Here is a 17262-nt window from a genome sequence, read left to right on the forward strand (position 1 = left end):
AGATTTCATAAACACCTCAAGACCATGTAAAACTGCAGTAAGATGTACTTACGCAGTGCAGGAGTTGCCATAATGCAATATTACACAGTCAGAAGTTTGAAAGGACTGTTCAATAATCCTTTTTCAGGAGTATTACAACGGTTCTGCCTAAAAGCAACTGGATTTATCTCCAATCTGTCTGTATGTTAATTTCTACCCTAATTATTTTTGGTTGCATAATTTATGGAAATGTCGGATGATAGACAATTTTCTGGAAGCGAAAGAAATTTAAGGTAATATTGGTCGCTGCTTTCAAGAAGTAGACTGCCATTCAGCAGACATTGCTTATGTCTGCATTAGTGGGAGATTTGCAGAGACACACTGCTGAGGACCTGATTTTCCTGCTTTGTTTTTAAGGAGGAGGGGGTTTCCTTGCAGTATGTCTAATCTAATTTTGCTGGTAGAATATCTGCTAGTCTTTAGTGTGTCTTTAGGTTAATCTCCTCTGGGAGATAAAACTAAGACATTTGGGGTGTGATCCAAAGTGTTGGCTGGTAGGAGTGGCATGACTAAAAGACTTGTTTCAAAAGCACACTCCCGATTAAAGTAAAAACACTTATGCATCATGTACCTATGCATTCAAGCACTGACCAGTAAAACCTTGCGATAGTAGTGTAAGATGCAAGTGTTCTAGGTATTGTGCTAAAGAGCAAAGGAGAACAGGGGACCTAGCAGCAGCTTCTTAGCAGTAGTAGTCTTTAATCCCTAAATAAGAATAATTACTATTCCTAACATCAAGTCTGTCTTAATGGCCTTCAGAAAAAGTATCAAATCTCAGTTGTCTCAGGAAAACAAAGAAGATACATCAAACAGAAGGAAAAGTATTGGTCTAAAATTCAAACAAGAATTAATAAGAATGAGGCTTTATGAATAAAGTCTGGTCTTTACTGGAGCTATTGGATTGAATAAAATTGAATTAATTGTATTTTCTCTTTAGAAAATTGCTAGGACAGCTAGTCTTGTACAGTGGTATACTTTTTAACTTCACATTTAAAATAGGTTGTAGGGATCACCCATGGAGTCCTCCAGCATTTTTTCATTGCAGAAAAATCTACCTCAAATTATTTTACTGTATGCCCAATAGATGCACAGAGGCAGATAAGGTCTAGATGGACCATCTGACACATGGCAAGTTTCTGTTTCATGATAACTTGTTTATGTGTCTTAGTACTTAGATTATCTTAGCAGGGTATAATATATATTTTAAAATTGTATTACTAATTATGATCTAAATATTAATGACATTTAGAAAATCTGTAGGCTAATTCAGTGGTTTTAAAATGTTTTAATGAATTCACTTAGAGTTCAAACACTTTGAAGAAAGATAAAACCAGTCATTTATAACAGGAACTGATATGAAAGTTCAGTGGTTTTCTTCTCAAAGTTTATCTGAAATCTGTTGTGCCCAACTAAAAACAAGCACACAACAAAGCAAACAATGTGTCAAGTTCCATGTTGTGAGAGAAATCAATGCTAAGAGGCAAACACAGACATGAAGAGAAGTAATAGTTGATATATTATCACACTATATGATGCCAAATACCTTAAATGTGATACTGGAAAAAATGGAGGTAAAATTAGAAATATTTCAAGTCCATAATTCATCAATAATATGTACATGTGTGTATGACACCTGTAAACTATGATCTGCTAATGTATCCAAATACATCTGTGAGCACATCCAAAACTGTCATGTTTAACCATCTGTTTAATTTCTATTTAAACAAGTGCTGGATGTCTGTACTGTGGAATTCATCCCAAACATGCCTGCAGATGCCTGTATTTTGCAGCCAGGCTGAGTCTGATGAAGAAAGCATGGTCTTCCATTGATGGCTGATGTTAGAGAATGCTCGGAGAAAAGGCTGTGGGTCAGGAAGCAGCTTATGGAAGCTAGGGCTTGCTCCTAGTCCTGCTGCAGTCACTGAAAGAGGGAGAACTGACATAGGAGACTTTCCTTTGCAACTGTCACTATTCTCAGACTTTGAACAATACTTTAATATTGTTTAAAGCAAAAAGGCTAAAATCACTCTTACTGTAAAGCAGTAGAGCCCTTCTAAATTAAGAATATGATTGGTCATATACACCAGAAAAGGGTCTGGGTCAAAGCACTGTCTATTCTGACATGTTCTTTACATGGATATGAATGGAAGCTGAAGGTAGAGCTAGTGCTGACAGGATATTAATTCATGAAGACCCCTCACCAGGTAGCCCCACCCAGTGCTGGAGACTAGGTAGCAGTGTTCTATCATTGCTACAGTGGCTCCAAAGAAGTAACTGCAATATTAAACTTAATTTCTGTTGTAGCAGTGGTTTCATATTTACCCTCCTTGTGTGGTGTACAGAGAGATAAAATGATTTATGGGTAAGATAGATATGAAACTTTCTTTTGTAACTTCAATCTCTTCTACTGATGAAAAGAACAAAGGGGAACAGCATATTAAAAGAATCACTCAGAGGAGGACTTTTTAGTATTGCAGCATGCAGACAGAAAACTAATCTCACTAACCATATATAATACTATGGGGCATCTTCTTAAGGTGCATCTTTCTTTTCAGTTATTTTTTGCTATATTCAATTACTTCATGTGAAATTTTGTCAGATTTGTTGCCAGTAGCTTTTCTGTAATCCATAGCAAAAAGATCTGTGTGGGTTTTCTTTTTGCAATTACCCTTTAGTCCCTTTTCTGAAACACTTGATGTAGCAACTGGTGAAATCAAAAGGATTTTGTTAGTGAAGTTTCTGTATATGTAGAATTTGTGAGAAACCCCTAGCCCTTTGTTCTGTGCTATGATGAGTCTAAAGGCAGATGTAATTTTTTACATCAATTTGACTTAAATATTTCAAGCTATACCTCTCAACAGCCTGGTGGAGGTTCTGATTTTTTTGTCATTTAAATGATAAAATATTGCAATGAAATTCTGCCTTTTTACCGCTGTGCTTGGAAAATAGCATGTCCTGGAGAAACTTTCCTCAAGTTAATGTATTTGTTCTGTTTTTAAACTGTTATGTACATGGAAATTCTGGAACAAGAACAAGAATGAGCTTGCTCCTCTTTTAGTCCATGAAAATGTATTTTCCCAAAAAAGTGGCCTTAAGTTATTGAAATAATTTATTCTCATGGAGATACTTTATAGCATTTTCTCCTGTGCATTATGCAGGAGACATCTAAAGGAATTTATTTGCTGTTTTTCTTTGAGAATCTGTTTCCAGAAAAATTGATGAGCAGCTGTCTTTGCTATAATGTCTGTATTAATTCAGAACAATGATATACCAGTATACCAGTATTTACTCTTTCAGCATGCATTATTCTGCAGTGTAATTACTTCTATCAAAATATAGGAGGTAAAAGAACTCTGTGGTTCTCTAGGCTCTCTAATCCAGAGACTAAGCTGTAAAGCACAGAAGAAAAATATAGGCAGAATACATGGAATAGGCCAAGTATAGTAGTTCCTGAGGTTTTGTAAAGAAATGAAAGCCTAAGACAAGGGCACAGGCTCAGTTCACTGCTCTAATATGTCAAATAAGTTTGTTCAAAGGAAGTCAGAAGTGTCACCAGTTTCCAAACTGCTTTTTGAGAAAAGTAAATAAGGTAAAATTTGAGAAGCCAAGTGGCATGTGAAGTTGCTGTATATATATGAGACACTGCCTCATGTGGTACCATTCACCAGTGATATCCATTTCAGTCCCATTTCTCAAACTGTTTTACCCTTTTCTCCACTGCTAGTTTCTGATCTGTAGTTCTTGATCTCAATGTAGTTCTGCCTGTGCTCTAAACCTGTTAACTTTTCTTCATACAATGTTCTTGCAGATGTATAAGCCCTGTGGAGGCCAGGTGCTGAACGGAGAGTTAATAGTTGCACCTGGTAGCAAACCAGGTAGGGCTTTACACATGCAGTTACTTTTGGAAGGGACCTTAAAGATCATATAGTTCCAGGCTACCTGACTCACAGTCAGGGACGCCTTCCGTTAGACCAGGTTGTTCAATGCCCCATCCAGCCTGGCCTTGGACACTTTCAGGGACAGGGCATCCACAGCTTCTCTGGACAACCTGTTCCGGTATCTCCCCACCCTCACAGTGATGAATTTTTAACTAATGTGTAATTTAAATCTTCTCTTTGCCAGCTTAAAGCAATTCCCTCTTGTCCTGTCACTATATGCCCTTGTAAAAATTCCCTCTCCAGATTTCCTGTAGGCCCCATTTTGGTATTGGAAGACTGCTACAGGATCTCCCCTGAACCTTCTCTTCTGCAGGCTGAATAAGCCCAACTCTCTCAGCCTGTCTTCATGGAAGAGATGCTTCAGTGATCTGATCCTATTAGTGGCCAGTGGACTCACCTGAGCAGGCCCACATCACTCTTGTGGTGGGGTCCCAGAAATGGATTCAGTACTCCAGGTGGGGTCTCACGAGAGCAAAGTAGAGGGTTAGGATCACCTCCCTGAGCATGCTGTCCATGCTCCTTTTGATGCAGGCCATAGTACAGTTGGCTTGCTGGGCTGCGAGTACACACTGACAGCTCATAATGGGCTTCTTGTCAGCCAACATCCCAAGTCCTTCTCAGGGCTGCTCTCATTCCAGTCTCCTCCCAGCTTGTAGTGTGCTTGGGATTGCCCTGACCCATGTGCAGGACCTTGCACTTGGCCTTGTTGAACTTCATGAAGTTTGTGCTGCTCCACCTCTTGAGCCTGTCAAGCTCCCTCTAGATCACATCCCTTCCCTCCAGCATGTTGACTGCACCACACAGCTTGGTGTGTACTGATGCAGTAGTACCTCTGCATTGCTCTGCAATGTTAATTTACTTCAAATTTTTTTTATCACAAGAGAATGACAGTCCTGGACACTGGTATTTTAGTTTCTGCTTTTTACAATAGTGCATGTTTACTCTAGCCTCTGTCTAGGAAGTAATGAAATTAGGAACTCAGGAAAAGCTTTCAGTTGCTGCAAGTTATGTTAAACTGATGGTAAGTTTAGTATCTAAAAATAGAAATTTTCCAGAGGTGGTAATCATTGAACAGCAGGACTCACTTTGAAGTTCAGTGCCTGATGCTGATTTCTGAATGGTTTAGCAGCCATTGATGACAGCTTGAAATCTATCACATTAATAATTAAAGACATCTCAGTGAGTAAATCATTGTCAAATCTGCTAATGTTTGGTTCATCTGTTGCAAAATAATAACAGCTTGATGACGTATCTAATAATCTGTGCCATGTTTGATTATAAAATACCTTTATCACTGTGAACACAGTTTATTTGTGAATTTGCAAAGGCATTTTCAGCTTTTTAGAAAATAACCAATTACATGGATATGCATTTTTATAGGAATTAAAATTAAACTTAAGAGATTAATTAAAAAACCAGAAATAAGTAATTGATACAATAAGTTTGCAAGACACCCTGACTCATAGTATATTTCACACAAGTTCCTAAGCATTTAAGGACATCAGACAGCTTCATTCCCTTCAAAGCAATCTGTATAATGACAGACTTCCCTATCATGAGTTCTGCAAAACTGAATGCCCCATGAATGGTGGACACTTAAAGAAGGTGAAGGGGTGTCCATGTTTGGCTGACTGTCTTAGGAACACTAAATTATTGCAATATTTTTTGTCATGCATTCTTGTCTGTTTTAGAGACTGTGCTATGACTACTTCTCTAGCAAATGATCATGCCTCAGAAGAGCAGTACATAGAATTGTTCATGCTCCATTACTTTTTTGCTTTCTTTAACTTGGTAGTGCCAAGCAAACTTAGACAGTGATTTGCTGTTGCACAAAGAACCTAGAGAGAGTAAGGATCTTTACAAATACATGAGGAGAAAAGTAAAATTAAACAATAAGAAGAAACCTGAAAGTTAGTTATTTGATATTCAAATAGAAAACGCACATTTAAAATCTGAATTTCTGTTTTTAGGAAGGCCTGTTGCTGTAAAAGCCTATGAATATCTGTATAAATATAAGGTGTAATGAAATAGACCAACTTAAAAAGCCAAGGAAAATCTGTGTTTTCCTTGGAAGTGTCATAAGATAGAACAGCAAAGTAACTGTCTATTCTTCCTGTGCAAGCTTCATCTTGACTTACAACTACATATTTAATTACATCTCTTAACTGGAGCTAGAAGGTGATGCTAGAAGTAGGCAAGAGACAAATAAACAGTACTGAGTTTAAAAAGAAGCAAAATATAATAACCTAGTGGAAATTATTTTAGGAGGTGGTAAATATGAATTGGAGTAGGATTAGTCACTAAAAGGTCTTACGTAAATGGAACAGAATGGGTTATAGCTAAGATCAGTTTTATTCAATTTAAGAAAAGGCAACTTTTTTACTAATGGAAAAGATCTTCTGACAAACAGATTCATGGGCATCAAGAATTTCCAAAGGCAAATGCAGGAAACTGCTGGTTCTAATTTTTTTAAAGTATGATAGGAAAAATATTATAAAACAAGTTGTAAAAACTTTTTTTCCCCCCCTTTTTTCCTAGCAGAGCTATCAGCTGGGAGATGTAGCGGCTCTATAATTAATATATTTCCATGAATCAATGACTTAATCATTATATTAATTCTGCTTTTTTCATTTTGATATAGTATGTGTGAAAAGTCCTTATTACATTTCGATTTTGTTTGTAGCTTACATATCAAAAAAGAAAAATGTAGTGAACCAATACAACCAGATTGGATAGAACTGAATTGAAAAAGAGATTATTAAGGATTTTTTTTTTACCTGATTTGAACATATTTCTGTGTTAGAAAACCAGCACTGTGGTCACCTGTAGTGCATTGCAGTGTCTGTAACTGCTAGGGAGCCTGACAATGTATACTTTCCCGTGGAGCATGACAGCATTTATTTGGTAGAGGGACGAAGTGCAGAGGGTGAACGAGTAGCTGAGTTGATCACGACACTCCACCTCACCTACAAGGTTTGTATTTCCTTTTGCTCTGTGAATCAATGTGTGTCAGATTTTTTTGTCTTTCATCTTGTATGCTTAAGCCTAGAGATGCCTGTGAAAGTAACGTACACTTCAGAAGAAGTCTCTGAGTTTTGATGTTTCCTGTTCTACTTTAATCAAATGCTATGGGAAAGTAATTTACTTGCTACAACAAAACTTTTATCAAAACTTCTAATGGGTGTTACTGAACTTTCTGCTTGAAACCCTATGAAACTGTTGCATTTGCCTGAGGAAGGTAATTTTAACTTAGAACACTAGTTTAAAGATTCCATATGTTGCACCAGCTCCAAAGGAGAAAGGGATCAGCTTTTATAAATTGTTCTTAACTTTTGTCCCAGATTTACTGAGGCTAAAATATTTTGGTGGTAGTGGGAAGAAGGAAGATGTTCTTCTAGTAAGATGTAGATGCTAGTAGATGAGTTGAAGCTTTCTTAAAAACATGAGGAGTCTAGGTCTCTGACTGCTTGTATTTTGTACTTCTCTAAGCTGGTTTGTGATTTGATGCTATGTTTTTTCTTGTTCTTTTGGTTGCATTGTAATTGTAAGATGTTCCGCTACATAATATTCTTTAATGATGATGACTTTGGCTTTTGTTTGGTTGTGAAATAATGCATGGCCTTAATGGTGAACACTAGCAATCACAAGGGAATAGCAAAGGCTGAATAAGTGGTTTCTCTGATGTTGATTAGATAGAGGAGTATGTCCCTGACATACAGGTGTTAAATGACTCTTGGGTACATGGGGAAGTGAGTGATTTCTGTACTTCTTGTAATGATGGTATGTGTGCATTTTGTAAGATATTTGCCTAAGAATAATTTCCAGTGATACTTTTGTTGGAGAGCTTTTTCCTTTTGTGTCTGTGATTCACCCATTTCAGTACCCAAGTTATCCAGAGAATGTGCATTGTACTAGCCTGCTTTCCTAAGTTTTGCATTCTGATTAAGATAGTTTTCTGCCTTGTCTTGTGTGATATAATGGTTTCCATTACATGTACTTATATGTTCCTGATTTTTAAAGACATTATTATTTGGTTAGCTGCTCAAACACTTTCAGGTGCAGACATAGGTATGGGACATCTTGTTTTGCTCTTTCCTATCTGTGATCTTGAGAGAAAGCTGGGATTAAAATAAAACTAAAATGCAGATTAGGAATCTGATTGTTTGTTTCAGCCTTTGGTTTCTCAGTTGAGGAGTAGAAAAACTTCCTGAAAACCATCTAAGTTACCATCTATATACTTTGTCTTATAAAAATACTATGAAATACAGAGGGACATGGCAGATGAAGGGCATCCTGCCACCCAGGGCCTGGAAGCCACAAGACACACTTCAGTATGGCCTCACCCAAAAATTGTCTTCTCTTACACCGGAATGACACTAAATTTCACAAACCCCACAATATACTAATAGTGCTAATTGGTAGCATTAAACTGCTCACATAAGGGGGAACAGAGACCTCAGGAACATGCATAATAAAACCATCCACATCAATCCTGAGTAGGAATAGGGAGGTGTATTCCCTCCTCCCCGCCACAAAATAGCTCAGATTTTATTATGTAAGATCATGTTATGCAAAAATTAATATGATTTTATTTCAGTTCAGTCAATCCCCTTACGATACTTTCTAGTGCAGACTTTCCTTCATGCAAGCTTTTCAGATACTTACAGCTTTCCTGTTTGAAAGTGAAGTTCTTCTAGTTTTCTTTCTACTAATGAACTTCACAACTCTATGCTTCCATATGATATAGGTAAAGTGCCTCTTGAAAAATAATAATTTTTAATTAAGGAGAGCTTTAAGCAGTTGAAGAGGTGAAGAAGCTGAATTTATATAATCAGTTGAAATTTTAGATGTTACAGGAATTTCAGATTAATTTTTTTCTTTCTTCCTTCAGTTAGAGGTCAGAAGTTTTATGGCAAATATTTTGAGAAAACCAATTTCTCCTAAATATTCAAATTTTGAAATGTTGAAAATAAGTTTTGAAATGTGTAAAATAGGTATTTATGTTGTAAAATGTAAAATTTTCTTTGCTCAAAGTTAGTTTTATTTTAGAAATTTTTATATTTTATAAGAAATACTAAAATATTCAATGGTAGCAAGTGAGGCTTTTCTTTTTGGCTAAGCACTTTTAAAATATTTTTTGAAGGAAGGGGTTTTCATCTTGCCAACATTTTTGATTGATGACTTAGGTCAATGGAAGCTGGAATAAAAATCCGAAAGGTTTCTGAGTAGTGTAGTCTTCTTACCACCTACTTATACTTCTCTGACCTTTTCATACTCTTTGAAATAATAGATTTCTCCATCATTAAAATCACTGATTTTCTTAATGGCCCCAAAGTGTTGCTTTGAAAATAATAAGCCTATTTCAGAAGCTCATCCTTTCCATCCCAGAGAAGCTAAGAACATTAATCTTAATGGATAATCTGACCGGTGGTTTTCAATGGGTATTTTATTGTTAAATCAATTTCTTTTGCTGTCTCTAAAAAGATGTACTTTACTTTCATGAGGCTTTCATGGCTATCTGATAAGACAAATTAGAAAGGCTCACATGCTTCAGACAGGAGTACTGTTCCAGTTTGTAGCATTAGATGACTTGTTTATCTGTGTTACTGTGGTGATAGTGGTTTTATCACATATGGTATTTATTTTTTCTTCCTCTGAAACAGAATGTTCCAGTTATATTATGGTCCTCCAGGCAAGCCATTTTTTAGGCTTTAGTATATATTTAAATAGAAGCTCTCACTCAGCCCCCTTTCTATTTAGATATTTTTACAAAGGAGCATTTGTGTAGATGAGGATAAAGGATGGTTCCTTGAATCCATTTTCTGACACATGGATCTGGAACCTGTTTACAGAGCTTAAAGCAACTATATTATGACTTTCCCGTCTATAGCCAAGCCATGGAGGTGATAGCTTGCTTTCTGTGCATTTGCCCCATATTTGCAAAATAGAGGTAAAAGTAGATTGGTCTGAAATATTTTCTTTTCATCTTCATCTCATAAAGTCACAATTTATAACACTTGAAGATCATAACTTTTCAAGCATCACCCTTGACTTTGTCAGGAATCGAAGCTTCTCAGTACTTCAGAGAACAAAGCTCTTCTGTAGTGTGAAAAGACCTTCCTTGGTATGAACTAAATGGCTCAAATCCAGAGACTGCATGATGGTTTAGATTGTTTGTTTCAGCCTTTGGTTTCTCAGTTGAGGAGGGGCTAGGGAGTTCCAACTGTAATGGTGAGGATTTCTGTTAAGTTCAGCTAAAGGAAGTTCACATCACTCAGCCCACTGAAGTGCCCTCCCATGTCAGCTGTGGTATCAGGGTTACTTTGAGAAAGTCTGTATCTTCTTAATAACATCAATGGCATCCTAAACTCAAAACATTGTAGGCCAATTGCAGAATAATACATATTAATAACTTTCAAAGTATATAAAAAGCAGATCTCTTGCTTGTGTATCCATTCAACTTTTTGAATTATTTTTTTCTATGTAAGTGATTTTGCCTGTTATAAATTCTTTAATGCAGTTAAGAAGCAGGTTTTCTGATTATGAAATATTAGGATTGTGTCTGTGTTGCCTCATAGTCAATATTTCCATGTATGATGCTGGCATTAATACATAGTGAAGGATAAAAATAGACAGTTGTAGAACAAAAATCACTTGAGAAAGTCATAAAATCCCTGTCAAAAAGGTAACAAGTGCATTAAGAGCTAGTAGTTCCAAGGGGCTTAGGCAGGATGAAGTAAAGCCAAAATATTTCTATCAGTAGCCAAGACCCACAGCTAAGGATTTGATTCCTTAATGCACATCTAACTTTCGAAATGTCACAAGGTTTTGAGAACAAACCCTGGCTGTTACATTTCTAATAGTTATAAAATTTCTCTACAAACACCCACTGTTGCACATCAGGAAAAGTCTTTCCTCTTACAATCAGTAAATTAAATCATCTGAATAGCTAAGTGGAAATACCTAAACTCTCTTTAGCAGTGCTTTCTTCTTTTGTCTCTTTCAAAAACTCTTGTCATTTGTAGCTCTGTAATTTTAACAAATTTTTAATCTTTGTGTAAAAGGATGTTGCAGGAGCAAAACTAAGAAAAATAATGCTTTATGTTTTCTTCTTTCTACCTGAGTGAATACAAATGAAACAATAATGAAAATCTCTTGAGTATATTTTCTCAGTTACAGCAGAGTGAACCCTGTGTAATTTAATTAACTTTGTTGCATGCAAGTGAAAGGAATATGGTACTTGGTCCCAGATACTTTCTCACAGATCGTCTTGTGATTCAATGTTAACCTTGCAAGGGAAAGAAAGGCATTGTACTTTTCCAAGGAGAGAGCCAGGAGACATTTTGAAAGCCTTTTCTAATCAAACCTATTTTGATCTGCCATCATTTCTTGTATTATATTTAAATTGTAAGCTCTTTGAAACAGGAGCTTTTGTTTTCTGCTCTATGAGGTATGTAGCACAGTGAGTCTTGCTACATAGTAAGCATTATGCAGCATTATGCTACTAATGTAAGAAAATTAAATATGATGCTTGTATTATGATTATAAAACAAGTATTTATTTTATCATACTACCATCTATGTGATGAGACGTACCAGTTCCTTACACAGTTGTCAGTGTCGTGTTTACCCAGTGTCTTCTGCAGGCACACAGTTTGATATACAAAAAGAAGTACCTCTGTTCAGCATTTTTGGGGTTCCTATTGCTTTTCCATTTTAGAAGGATACAGACATGTGTGGATACTTAAGGCCATAGATGACCTGGAGGGGGCATTAAAAAAAACCAAACCCAACCTTCCCCCGCCTACACTTTATTGGCATTTGTGGGAAAGCAATTTGAAAGAAGTTAACTTTGGTCCTGATACATAGCTCCCACCCTCCAGATCCCATCTATTTCCCATTAAAAGCTTTTCTGGTATGTTCATCGAGGAAAATGCTGAGCTTTAAGAACATACATCTAATGATTTCTGTAGCTTAGAGGCTGACTGCTTTCTCTCAGTGTAAGCTAGATTAATACCCTTTTATTTTCATATTCTTTTCTATCCCTTTTCTCACTTTTACTTATTTTTTTAAAGGTCTTTGAACAGTATGCTTGCTGGGTCTCTTCCAGGGAGACAAAAAGTAGCTCCAGCTGAGGGTCAGCTGTGGTGCAGTCTGGTTCTTTACTTCATGTTTTCTCACTCTGCAGCATGTCAATGTCCAGGCTCCTTGCTCTGTAGCCTGAACAGTATGTTAGACTTGCTACTTTTGGTGTTCCCCAACACCTCCAGTTGCAACGCTTTCCAAAATTTCGAATTAATGCCTGGCAGGGAAATATAGCTTCTTATTCCTATCTATTCTATTCCATTTTTCTCTACCCTTACTTTCAGACAAGAGCTTTGAGCCTTGCAGGGTTCGCAGCCTTGATATGACAAAGTTAATTTAGTGTTTGACCTTAACTCCTAATTATTCTGGCAGTGATTGGAAATATAGAAGTAATGCTAACAATGCTTTGTCAATTAAAACATCAAGGCCTGTCCTAATATATCCAGAAACACATGATGACCTGGGTAAGAGGAATTAAATTTGGTTTCTGTTTTCAATTACCTCTAAAGCCACAGGCTCCTGAAGGTTTTGGTACATGACCTGCAAGCTCCTGTATCTCCTCCTCAGAGGACTCAGAAGAATAAAGGACCTTCTGCAGTTATTAGTCTCCAAGCCAAATTTCTCAGTAGAACAGAAACATGCATTTTGGGCTGAAGATCATTGTTGTGAAATTAGTAGTTTAGGGTCACTCAAAGAAGGACCATTCAAAGCTATTAGCCAGAGCAGTTTTAATATGATTTATAAAGGCACAACTTAACAGAATTAGATGGCAAGGTTAACTCTATTACTTTTTATATGGATGAGGAATATGAAAGAAAATTGAGGTAAAATTGAGCTAAAGATGATTGAAACAGACTGAAGGCACAAAGGGTAAGGGAGACCATCCTGTTGAGTCACGAGATTCGTACTGGACACCCTTACTTTCTGGACTCCTGTTGTAGCCTAGGTATGGCTGAATCCAATCTTAGTCTCAAACTAGGGCAATTATTTATATTTAATGGATGAAATATAGCGAATAATGAAATCATCCTGTTGAGTCAAGATGTTCAGAATAGACCCCCTTGCTTTCTAAATTGATGAAGCCTATGTGCTGCTGGATCTAGTCTTAGTCTCAGATTTGGTCAACAGCATTCATCGAAATAGTTATAAGTATGATGTAGCAGAAGTTTTAAGGTGGATCTTATAAAGTTAGTTAATAGAATTTACTACAGTTGCTATAACAATTTATACATGTGCACATATACATAAAGACATACAAAAGTGTACTTGTTTAAAATTTTTCCTTGAGTCAGTGAAATATTCTTGCCTAATATCTCGGCAGTTTTCTACAGGTGGGGATTGAGTCTCAAGGTGTGGGGGGCTTTAGCCCAGGTTCTGTCTTTTGGTGGCTGTCCTGACAGTACTCTGATTGTTGCAAACTCTCAAATTCTTGCACGGATCTCAGCTGTGTGAATGGGCCCTAAAGCTACCACTGTGAGGTCAAGGCACATTGGGAAAGTTCTTTTCTAGAGGTGGAACTCACAGATTTAGTTCAAGGTTTTTCTCCTTTCTCAGAACCTGTGTGTGTATATGTGGATTATTTGTTCTATTTCAAAGAATTTCTATGTAACACATACCTTGGTATGTCACTGTGGCAGGCAAGGCAAATGGAATTATCTAGTAGAAAGTGATTAGAGTTAGAACCTATTACTGCTGTCTCATTCGGGTTTCTAGGTCTTCATCAAGATGAGTTGTAGAGTGCTCTGTGTCAGAGCTTGCAGAGGCGCAGCCACACTGGGAAACCTGTCAGGTTGTATTGTGACTCTCTCATGGCCTCAGGGTCAGGTTGCTTTTGAGTTGAAAAAATGAGAGGTTGCCCAAAGATCTTGTTATGGCAGGACAAGTGGAGATGGGTAGGGTGTGTGAGGAGTTTAACCATCTCCTTTGGAACAGGCAGGGCCAAGGGGGTCTAAAATGTAAATGTTAAATGTAAATGTAATAGTTTTAAAAAAAAAACTTCTGTTGTTGTGAACTATAAGTGCCCTTTCATTTGCTGGCTTTCACTCACAACTCAACCTTTTGATTCATGCCTATGGGCATGTAGTCAGAAACTGAATATATTGTAAGTTATTTTTGTATTTTCACTAGCTTTTATATAGCCTCTAATAGCAGGGTAGCTGATACACTGATGCTCATCATGTCTGGAATGTACTTATACCAATATTTAAAAAAATAATAAATAATGGAGCACACATAGTCAGGTTATATAGCAAATTGGTTAAATCCTTCTGAGCTGACATGTGACATTATGCCTTGTATAAATCTGTAGCAGGGAGACTTCGAGTTGATCCCAGTGTTGTACTGTGTGACATAGTGTCATCTGCAAGAGGGATCTGGCCAGGTGGAAAGTTAGATCTTTGAGATGTCTTTTAGAAAGACATCTCTTCTTTGCATGCATGAAAACTGTCATAACTTAATCATGTTAGCCTTGTAGGACAGCCAGCCTTGCTTACAGACAATGAAAGATAATTTCCTCGTCAGCCACCCTGTTACTTGGGAATACAGGGTACCAGTGCTTAGACTGTTTGAAAAGGAAATACCTTAAAAGAACACATTAGAAGCTCTTTATTAGTCTGTTGGATTTGTTTGGTAGTAATTTTCTGTTTTCTTCAGTTGTTCATGCTTTAAAAAAAAACAAACCAAAAGAAGCAAAACGTTTATTTGGAAACATTTCCCATTTATACATAATCGCACACTGTTGTTTTCAACCCAATTCAACAACTCAGTGTTTGATGTTTGTCGTGGGTTGTTGTTTGCATGATGTGGTCATGAAAACGTGCTCCTGATATAATCTTTCAGACTTACAATTTGTGCCAGAATTCAAAACATTCTGTGGTTTGTGAAGTCAGTGTTCAGATAACCAATCAAACAACACATAAGAACTAGGACAATTATTTTTCCAGATTTGGAAAAAGTATTAGTGGAACTCTGATAAATTCTGTTTATCAGTCTAAATCACTTACAACTCTACTAAATCTGGACTCTGAAGCTGGACAATTTGGTCAGATATTTAGCATGTTCAAATAAGATTTTTTTTCAGGAAATTAATTGATATTCAGCTGTTTTTTCATTCCCACATATTTTTCCAGGGTTGAGATATAGTTCTTGATACTCTGTGATTATTTTTTATACTGTTTCATAGAATCAGAGAATGGTTTGGGTTGGAAAGGACCTTAAAGACCATCTAACTCCAATTCCCCTGCCATGGGAGGCATTTCCACTAGACCAGATTGACCCATCCAACCTTGTTTACTTAAATGCTATTGAAAAAGTGTTACTGACAACCTTTTCTACTGGAAGAGACAAATACTGATCTCAGGTTGTTGTATTTTAATTAATCTTTAGCTACTCTGAGTGACAGAGACTTTTTTTTTCCAAAGACAAAATGCATTATGGTGGTTTGCTACTCAATCATTTTTTAGCCTTTCAGGGACAGAGTCAAACTTCACATACGTATGCCTTAGCTGTTTGATGATACTTTTTATATACCGTACAAGGTATAGAAGGTGCCAGCACAATTAACCCAAGAGAATGCAGAATAGAAGAGTAAGCTGCAAAACTACACTTCAAATTATGTCTTTTCAAATCATTTACCTGAATAGTTGTGTCGTGGTTTAAACCAAGTCCACACACAGCTCGTTCACTCACTCCCCCCCCTCGCTCCCCCAACTCCCGGAGAGTTAGGAAGGAGAAGCCAAAGAATGTAGCCCCCACGGGTTGAGATAAGCACAGTTTAATAGCTAAGGTATAGCATAAATCACTACTGCTACTACTACTACAAACAATAATGATAAAGCCAATAACAAGTGAAGAGAATACAACACCTCACCAGCCACCCACCCATAACTCACCCCACCCTGCCAAACCGAGCACCGACCGATACCTCCTCCATCCCCCCAGAGCTCCCGCCCTTCTGGGTCTCTCCCGGTTACATCCTGGGCATGATGTGCTATGGTATGGAATACCTCTTTGGCTAGCCTGGGTCAGGTGTCCTGTCTCTCCTTCCTCTTGGCCTCCCCTCCTCCCTGGCAGAGCATGAGCTCAGAAAAGGCCTTGGACAAACCAAACATTTGAGCAGTAATTCAAAACATACTTGCTATCAGCAACCATTCCCAGCCCGAAAGTCAAAACACAGCACTGCACCAGCTACCAAGAAGGAGAAAAATGACTGCTACTGCTGGACCCAGGACAAGTTGTTAAATTTGCTATCCCGGTGGGAGATACTACTCTTTCTTCTTTGGGATGTAAAGCAGTTAGATCCCTTCCTTGGACAATGTTACGCAGCTATAAATGTCATTGCAACCTATAGCCAAGCTGATCATAGGTATTGCCACTAGTTACCCATTTTTATGTGCAGTTTGATAAGCTGCCATGGTGACTGAGAAGTCAAATGCACAACATCCTCTGACTGATGGCCTGTAGTTTCTTTGGTGAAAGCTTAATTCATCTTTCTGTGATGCCTGATCTGTGCTTGTGAGGAGGGGCTAAGATGTTTGACTAGTGGCACCAGAGTATTTTGAGGCCTGATCTCTTTTGTGATGAGGGAACATCTACAGTCTCCTGAAACCATTCAGCTTTGCCAGAAGGCAGGGAGCTCTAATCAGACTATGTGAGAGACTGACACAGAGCAAGCTGAGCTAAATTTTGTGCTAAATGGAGGCTACTTCAGAGGGTTCCTACTGAGAAAACTTTGGTTCCCTCAGTCCCACCTGTGTTTTGCCTCAGATTCAGACCAGAAGGAGGGGATTAGGAGCCAGAATCTTAGATTAATATGGGAAAACTATTGAGGAACCACAGGATCTATTGGGGAAAAAGACTTATAAATGTCTGCTGTGGGGAGAAATAAAGTCTGGTTTATGCAATACTAGTTCACAATGAATAGATATAACTATACCCACTAACATCCTGTTAGTTTTAAGGGAGTTACATGTCTAACAAGCTGTGAAAATTAATTTTGGACCCAGGGACACGCTGTTCGGCTTGTTGTCTTTTTCCTCTGCCAGTACTGGTCCTGCTGCCCCATACATACTAGTTGGTTGGCTAACAGCAGTATCATCGGTTAGTAGCCCCGAGGGTGCTGGGATGCAGGTTATGGGAGGAAAAGTGAAGATCACTTCCTTTCTGCCTTGTGGATGTCAAACTCCAGGAGAACTTCTCCAAGT

This window comes from Melopsittacus undulatus, chromosome 7 (assembly GCF_012275295.1).
Source record: "Melopsittacus undulatus isolate bMelUnd1 chromosome 7, bMelUnd1.mat.Z, whole genome shotgun sequence".
In the NCBI taxonomy this organism is placed as follows: Eukaryota; Metazoa; Chordata; class Aves; order Psittaciformes; family Psittaculidae; genus Melopsittacus; species Melopsittacus undulatus.